This window comes from Simochromis diagramma, unplaced genomic scaffold, assembly GCF_900408965.1.
Source record: "Simochromis diagramma unplaced genomic scaffold, fSimDia1.1 OVJJ01000097.1, whole genome shotgun sequence".
Lineage (NCBI taxonomy): Eukaryota > Metazoa > Chordata > Actinopteri > Cichliformes > Cichlidae > Simochromis > Simochromis diagramma.
Genome location: NW_024387319.1, coordinates 1,368,599 through 1,377,837, shown reverse-complemented (window position 1 = coordinate 1,377,837; position 9,239 = coordinate 1,368,599). Strand labels below are relative to the sequence as shown.

At 45.7% G+C, this 9,239-nt stretch overlaps 1 long non-coding RNA gene across 2 annotated transcripts in view; it reads right to left on the bottom strand.

Moving 5' to 3' along the window:
• The window catches only part of LOC120717299, a 39,690-nt gene extending 32,521 nt beyond the window's left edge, over positions 1–7,169 (bottom strand). For both annotated transcript variants that reach the window (XR_005692156.1, XR_005692155.1), the window contains exons 1-2: positions 7,118–7,169; positions 5,332–5,438 (exon numbers count right to left, since the gene is read on the bottom strand). This is a non-coding gene — a long non-coding RNA (uncharacterized LOC120717299). The remainder of the gene's footprint in view (positions 1–5,331; positions 5,439–7,117) is intronic.
• Positions 7,170–9,239: the final 2,070 nt, after the last annotated feature.

Below are 9,239 nucleotides of genomic sequence, written 5' to 3'. Positions count from 1 at the left end.
GACTTACGGTTTAATTTGAAAATGAATAAAAACGAGTACAAAAGAAAAAAAAAAAAACTCGTCTGGATTATTTTCTGTTCAGCAGCTCTGATGAAAGATTTTTAATTTTGTGATTATGCTTAAGTTGTAGCTTCATTTAAAGGAAGAAGAGGTTGCGAATTGGAGCCAACACAGGGAGAGAGAAATTGAAGCCATATGTGGAATGTGGTGACATCCGGTTTTAAACAGACAGACTGGCGCTCCCCCTCTCTTTCTCCTTTTAAGGAGTTCCATACATGACACTCCTACTGCTGTGGAGACTTGCTTTAAGTATAAATAAAGGACGTTCTGGATGGCCTGGGTGGTTTTTCTGTGTCTCATCTGTTGTGCACGTCAGTGCAAAGCAGATCGGACCGTTGACTGCCCATGCGCATGTAAAAAATAGATATCTGAGTTGTGAGTTTCTTTATCTTCTAAATAATTTTCTCTTCACAAGCTCATTGCTGAGTAACATTTCAGACACTGAGATTCATCCTATAGCTGTCAGCGATCATGCTCCTGTATCTTTAACACTAATACAGAAGAATAATACTACACCAAGTAAAAACTGGAGATTTAATACATCACTGCTCAAAGACGAAGAGTTTATCAAATACTTTAAAAAAGAATGGACTCTATATTTAGGCTTTAATGACATTCCTGGAACATCAGCATCTGTCCTTTGGGAAGCAGGGAAAGCCGTGATGAGAGGTAAAATAATTTCTTTCTCATCACATAAGAAGAAAAAAGAAAACAAAAATATTCAGGAACTAGAAAAAAAAAAAACATCAAAAAACATCAAATTCTTAGAAAAAGCCTATTTGTCACACCAAGATCAAGAAATATTAAACAAAATACGCAAAACAAAACTAGAATTAAAAGAAATTATTAATAAAAAGACGAAAATCTTAGTACAAAGACTTTGCCTGCAAAATTATGAACACGATAACAAATCCGGACAATTTCTTGCTAACCAGCAAAATGGGAAGCAGATTTATCGATCAGCTTAGACCAAAACCTTTGGTCTCAGATATGCTTAAAAACCTTTCAATGGATCAGAAATCCCAGTTTGCAATTAATACAACACAAAATATTACACAGAGTGCGCTATACTGGTCATAGGATGTTCAAGATGGGCTATACGCCTTCCAACAACTGCTCACACTGCACAGCAAATACACCGGACAATTACATCCACGCTCTTTGGTTCTGTCCACCAGTTCAGAAGTTTTGGCGTGAGATATGTGAAGACTTATCAAAGTGTCTGAAATGTAACATTCCAGCCTCCCCATTAGTATGCTTGCTGGGCAACTTGGATGAGGTCACTGCAGAAATAAACACGTTGTTTTTACGGCCCTATGCATTGCCAAGAAAATGGTCCTCATTAACTGGAAAAATAAAAATAATCTTAATTCTAACCAATATAAAAACCATCTAATAGATCACATTAGTGTTGATACAACATCTGCCATCACATTTGATCAATCCCTTTAGGCTCCTTTGATCGGCTTCATCACCTAGTGGGGGTGGGGGGGTCATGGTTTGGTCCTGCCTTCGCTATTGTGGTGGATATGGGGGTAGGGATGGCCTTGGGGCGTCTGGGGAGTCCCTAGGGACGTTTTCCCTTGAGGGCCTAACCCGGGGGATGTGGCCATGACCTGGTTAGGGGCTCTGGGGGCTCTTAGATGGTGTTTCCCTTGTGGCTGCGTACAGCAGAGATGGGGGAGGGTCTGTGCTGGCGGACGTTGGTTACTGGTCTGGTAGCCTGGGTCCGGGACGGGCGTGGAGGCTTGGGGGTGCTCCGTCCCCCGGTCTGGGGTGCTGGCTGGGCCTTGGGGGCTTGGGTCCTGGCTGTTTTGTCGCCGGAGCTGTGGGCGGGTGGGTGCAGGGGGGCTCAGCCCCAGTGCAGGGGACCTCTGGTGCATCGGCCCAACTAGGGGGCTCTCTAACTGGTGGGGAGGCTGTTATATCTTTGCAGGTGGTCTCTTCTCTACAGGAGCTCACTCTGCAGGTGGGGGGAGCGATATAAGAGAGGTGGAGAATGAACTCAACCTGGGTGTCTATTGTCTTGTGTAGTTTGGGAGATGACTGGATGATGGGGTGGGTGCAGTTTTCTCTGGGATGGAGTCGGGTGGGCTGCCCCGGACTCTGTGGGGCTGGGCGGTGCTGCTGCTGCGGGCCCGGGTCCGGATGGGCCTGGGCCCCCTTGCCCTGGTGGGTTCCAGAGTGTGGGGGTGCCTACTGGGGTCAGCGGGGGAGCTGGCCCCAGGGAGGGGCCGCTTGCCCCTCCCTTTCTTCCCTCCCCATCCTAAGCTGCCTCCCTATTCCCGCTCTACCACACCCACCCACACATGCAGGGCTTGGAGTGCAGGTATGTCACCAAGGTGCAGGGGAGGCACTCCCGCTCTGTCCCCTTCTGGCCGCCTGTGCCTCAATTTTATTCTGCAACCTAGACATCCACATTACTCACACTCTCACATAACACATACAAATAGGGCCTTGGGGGTGGGCACGTTTTATAGCATCCAAAGGATGGTCTGTATATTCCAACCCACCTCTGGTGCTGGTGCCCTACCCTCAATTTTAAATGCATATAGACACTAAGGGTTTTCGGGAAGAGCCGTGCTGCTCTCTGAGAGGAAGCAAGTACCATGCTCTCCTGTGTTTTAAATGCACTTTAGAACAGCACACAGCAACACTACATATGAGTGGGCTTAGGGAGGTGTTGGGTCTTCACTCACCCCGGTTCTGTTAGTCGTCAGGGCTGGGGCGCTGGGAGGAGGTGCTGGCCGTCAGACTGGGGTCTGGGATGCGGGGCCTCCCTACTACTGCAGATAAGGAGGTGGTACGCTTGCCTCCACCCCAGAGAGAAGGGTTACATCTCCTGGGTTTAGGTGCGGCTTGCCCCTCTGGGGGCGGGGGTACCTGGACCTGGGATATAGAGTATGTTTGGGAAGTGCGACTGTCTGTGCAGTGTCTATTTGTGTCTGTCTACACGTTGGGTGAGTGCCGAGTATTTGGTTGTGCATATGGGGTGGGAATGCACGTTTGTATCCGCGTGCGCCTGTTCGTCTGTGTCTATATGTCAGGTTGGGTCTTAGACTCAACCTCTCTGGGTACATCTCAGGCCCTCCTAAGTACGGAGGCCTATCTCCCCTCACCACACTCCCTGCCGGTGGCTGATGCCCTCAGACATTGGTGTGTTGGTGGTCCTTGTCGTCTGGGGCTGGGCGCTCATGTATGTACCGGCTCACTCCTGGTGGCCGATTGGCGGGGCCTGGCGCCTGTGGCCCGGCTGGGCCCCTTCCGGGGGATGGGATGCCCTCAGGCCTCTGCCCTCTGGGCCTGAAGCTTGGTCCTCTCTGCCACAGCTGGCTGCCGGCAGAGCCCGCGGGCACGCCACTGCAACCCCCTCTGGCCTCTGCTCCGTAGTTGCTGGGTGACCTCTCGTTTGGGGCTCTACTCAGCTCTTCCCAGGAGGGTGGCACGGTTCCCCCCCTTTTGGTGGTCCTCCTTGGGTCCTTGTACTCTGGGGCCTCTGGATATCTGGGGCCTGGACCTCCTCCATACCTGCTTCATACCCTGGGGGACAGCGCTATGGCTCCCCACACTTCCTAGCAGATCGTTACATGGAGAAACCTTTGGAATACAAGCATGCTGATCCACACAGCTATGCACACAGGTGTACACACCGGTGTTCACAGACGTGGACTACACCTTTCTTTCCTGCTGCCTCAAAGCACATTGTGCGCTGTCTATCTTGCGTGCTGCACAATTTTTTTTCTCCATACAGGTGATCCAGGTGTTTTGTTTGTTTTTCTTTTCTTTTTCTTTCTTTTCTTTCTGAGCAACACCCAGGAGGAAACACAGAAAGCGGTGTGATAGGATGCAGAAGCAGGGTAAGCATAGAGGAGCTAATGCGAGGCTAGCTGCTAACCAATACAAGCCAGACGTACGGACACAGTTGCCCGCCAATGTCTGCTCCCTTGACAACAATATCAGACTGTGGAGCGCTTCTCAACACAGTGTGAGGAACGATGCTGTGGCAGGGCTTCCAACACATTATGTACTACAAGCCCCCTCCCACAATGACAAGGGACACCAATTGTGAGTAAATGCCTCGAGCGGCTGGTCTTGAAGCACATCATGAACAGTCTCCAAATAGACCTGGATCCCCTTCAGTTTGCATACAGGACCAACCGATCTACAGAAGATGACCTCTCTCTACCACACTCCATGTTATGCTGTCACACCTGGAGAGGAATAACACCCCTCTGCCAGAGTCCTTTGCATCGACTTCAGCTCAGCTTTTAACACGATCATTCTGCAGCAGTTGGAAAAGCTGATGCTATCAGGCGTGGACCCTGCAACCTGCAAATGGGTTTTCAGCTTCTTGAAAAGCGGCAACAGACAGTCAAGGTGGGCAGCCACACATCAAAGACCATCTTGTTGAGCACAGACTTTCCTCTGGGGGGTGTCCTGAGCCCGTTGCTGTTCAGTCTGCTCACACATTACTGTAAGCCAGACTCAGTGCTAATCATATTGTGAAATTTGCAGACAACAACTGTGGTTGGTCTCATCAATGATAACGACCACTTATAGAATAGATGTGGAGCAGCTTGAAGTGTGGTGTAGATCCCGTAATCTCACCAACAATGTGGACAAAACAAAAGAGATGGTGATCGATTTCAGGAAGTCTGGCAGAGATCACCACACAGACTTCACCACAGAGGGTGCTGCTGTGGAGAGGGTCAGCAGTGTTAAGTTCCTGGGTGTGCACCTTGCTGATGACCCGTCCTTCTTCATTAATACAACAGCAGTTATCAAAAAAAGCACAAAAGCGTCTGCACTCCCTCGGGAGACTCAGAAAAGCAGGACTGCACCCAATAACCATCCATTCAGCTATTAGCACAGCTATACTCTGATGCCTCCTATCCACACACACACACAGCATACAATATACTCCCCAGATACACACACTACTTAATTTAATTATCCCCTTCTGTGAAAGGGCTGATGCTACCTGTATGAGTGTGAGTATTTGGACTGGAGTTTGTTTATGAATTAAGATTTTATGTTATTTACCCCTTTTTATTGTTGTGATTTATTACTGCCTTTTTACTGTTTGTTAAACCATTTTTCTTTTTAGTTGTATTGATTATTGCACTGTAGATGCTGGTGAGAAACACTTTCATTTCAGCCTGGGTAATACCATACGAAATGACAAACTTCTTCTTGAATCCTTTTCAATCTTGACAAACAAGCATCAGCTGATGAAGTGCACAGTTTCAATAAAAGTGATAGGTTCTTCACCTTTTGTGTTGATGACATTTTTGTCCACTGTAGCGGCTGAGCTGAGTCCGAATGGTTGAAAATGTTCGTCTGGTGCTCCGTCAGACTCTTCTCCTCCTGCTGATCAGCTGGGACACAAAACAGATCTTTGTAACATCACAGTGAAACAAGAACAGAGGAAGGAGTCTTGACTGATCAGGCCCCATCATAGCTTAAAGATCTCATAGCATCACACTATCCCATTAGAGCACTTTGCTCTCACACTGCAGGCTTACTTGCGGTTCCTACAGTATTTAGAAGCACAACAGAAAGCTGAGCCTTCAGCTTTCAGGCCCCTCTGCTGTGGAACTGGCTTCTAGTGTGGATTTGGGAGACGGACACCCTCTGAAACAATGGTACTCATGGCCATTGATCAGTGGTCTTTGACCAATGGTCATGAGAATTTGCATATTAATGATCCAGGAACTTACCTCAGCCCATTGTTCATTCAGTGGGCTAGTTTCAGTTATTGTGCAAATGTTCTGTTTATAAGGTTGGAAACCTGCAGTCAGCTGAAGAAGTCGCTTGGATGAGTGATGAAATGTTTGTCCCACTAAAAAAACTACGTCCAGAACAAAAGATTTTATGAAAATGTTTTTAAATGAGAAAGCATTTTAAGCATATTCCCCGCCAAAAATGAACAAATTCTCTCCATCAATAAATATTTGACACTCAGGGATTTTTTTTACCTAAAATTTACTCACTGCAGGTTGAGTGTTGACTCAAAATGACTTTAAATCATCCAGGAAAGTCTATAAAAAAAAGATCAAAGCTTATCGCTCTACAGCCTGATAAAGGACACGTGTATAATGTGTCTATGGATGCGAAATAAACATGATTGACTGAATAGATGTTGAACAGGTGTGTTCTAGCAGCTGCAAAAGAGACTGGACAGCATGGACATGGACACACACACACACACACACACACACACACAGCACCTTGTGTTTGTAACGGGGGGGGGGGGTTTACGGTGGGAGGTGCTTGTGTTGTGTCTTATTGTGTGAACTGTAACAGTTTGTCAATAAAAAGGCTACGAGGACAGCTGCTCTTTGAAGGATTTGGGCTAGAGACAGGTGGAGCGTGAGCTCCACTGCCTGCTTCTGACCAAAGCCTTTCCTCGTTAGCGAGTTAAAGACCGGTTGAAGATGTTCTGTCTTGATTTCGCTCTTCATGAGGAATAAGTCTCTAAACTAGCGGGGCCTGTGGGAACACAGACCCAACAGTCATAAATATTTTGTACTTGTTAATCAAATGCGTATTTGTAACTTTGTAAACTAAAATATGTGAACATTTTATTTTTGTGCATCTACAGATGAGAATTTGTCTATGTGTGTAAAAATTATTTACAAGTGTTACAAATTTTTCTGTTAATATCTGGTTACAGATACTGTTAGGATTTAAATACATATAGTCTTAATGCTTATTTGCAAAGTTGCAAAACTCAATACACAAATACGCATTTGATTTACAAGTACAAAATATGTATGACGACATTTGAGTCCATACAAATAGAAACGAGGCTGTAGAGGTTTGGTGCAGGCAGAAAAACAGCTGCAGGGACAATGAAAAGACTTTTCTGCTCCAACTTCTCCCAGCATGCTGAGCTAATGATTAGTTGGTGTTTTTCTCCAAACACTCTCTCACTCTTCTCTCAACGTGTTCACAATAAACTGTGAACAGACACCAAGGAGAGCAGCAGAAGACCTCATTCAGGAGCTAAACTCAACATGAACTGAACTCACAGTAAAGTTAGCTCGGTGCTTACCTTTAGATGAGCCCACAAACCGAGAGAAACTCCGCGATGAAGCTGCAACTCTTTCCAAACACAGGAAACAGATCAGGGAGCAGAGACCCACGTGGTTCACGCTGATCTCAGCTACGATCCAGGAGACAAGGGTGGGCAGATCGATGCAGATATCGATCAGGACGTTGGTAGTGGTTTATGATCGATACTTTAATTTGTTTCTCTCCTCTAAGTTCACTACTTTACTCCCGTTTCATGCAAAAGCAGCTCTCTCTGCTCGACTCCTGTCCTGCACACACACCTTGCTCCGCCCCCTTCTTCATGATTTTCTTTGATTCGTTACTGTGCGATCACGTGACTCAGATGCCCTGAGAAAACACATTTGGGCTGCAGACGACTCCTCTCCTACACACACACTTTGCTCCGCCCCTTTTTCTGTTCTGCTGTGATTCGTTCGTGTGACACAGCTGAGCCGAGAGAACACATTTGTGCTGCTGAGTAGTGATGGGATTTCCGGCTCTATTTAGAAAATGGCCTGTATGGCCTGTATTTATATAGCGCTTTATTAGTTCCTAAGTACGGTGGCTCCTAGAGACAAAGCATGTACAAACTCCAAAACACTTGCAAACTCCATAACACTCCAAACACAAAATACGGATGGTCTGTTTATGTTTTGATCAAGAGCCTTTTTTGAGCAGCTGAAGAGGAGAAGTCTATCTTATGGCCAACCTCTGGCTGTATATTGGTCATATTACCCAGCAAAACCCAGTATGCAGGTTCATCTGTAACAGTCCTTGTGCCACAGATCAACACTGTTGCTTCTACATTAAACAGAAGAGCAGCGACATGGCTGCAGGTCTCTGCGACTCCGGCCTTACAGGTGCAGCGGGCGGCTTCAACCTTCCCTGTGATGCTCACAATGACCTGTGGCTGCAATGCTGGTTGATTCAGTCTTTGAGAGTGCAGGACCTGAAACCACACAGACAAAGTTCAAAAACAAGAACTATGATCCAAGGCCGACATAAATGTGTTTTATCTACTTTATCATAAATGTAACAAAGTGTTTAGAAAGTTAGCACATACATGTCATTTTTCATTTCTTTATGTGTCCATCTATAGAACGCTGCAGGTTATAGTGTAAATCTGCCTGTTCTCTGTCAGAAACCTGCCTGCAGAAAATGAACCTAAAGTATGTAATGCAAGGATGTCATCACTTTAGAGATGGAGAAAGCATAAAGTGACAATTATGAATCACTTAATATGATAAGGAGATTCTGCAGGTCATTAATCAAAGTATAAAATTAAAATAAAATGTATTTTTAGTGACACGGGATACAAATATGGAAGCAAGATGTATAATTAGGATTATTTATAATAAATATGAATAAATCATTGCAATTTCTTTAATCATAAAGAATAACTAAATCCTTCAGGACAATGTCACATCAATGCACTGAACTCACTATGTTATCCCTCTAACAGCCTCCACATGTTCTCACTGTAATTTTCCCTCATGAATGAATTTATGCTGCACTAATGTGAATGTTTGCAGGGAAATCAAACGCATTTCACAAGCAGTACTCGAGCTGACTTACCTTTGTTTGAATGACGACTTGTACACACTGACTCCACAGACAAGGTACGAAAATATGTCAGGCTACGTCAGTAGCGGTTGGTCTTCAGGGTTTCTACTCCACGGCCGTATTTCATATGGGTCCACATTTCCAATGCACGCTATTTTCTGCAAGTACCGCCACTTCGCCTCTGGACGCAATCGGTCTCTATCCGATTGTTCAGTGATGACATGACGAATCCTACTTGAGAGAGAGAGACAGTAACAGAGATGGGCAGTAACGCGTTACTTGTAATGCGTTACTGTAATCCGATTACTTTTTTCGAGTAAGGAGTAAAGTGAGGGATTACTATTGCAAAAACGGTAATTAGATTACCGTTACTTTCCCGTAGGAACGCTGCGTTACTGCGTTACTAAAACCGTGATTTTTTTGCAAGAATGTCTCATGACAGTGATGTAAGCAAGTGCGACGTTCGTGACAACAGCTGTGTGCAGATCAACAATGGATCATATATCGAGTATGGGAGAGAATATGAGCGTGCAGCGTTTAAAGCGTGGAAGTACTGACCT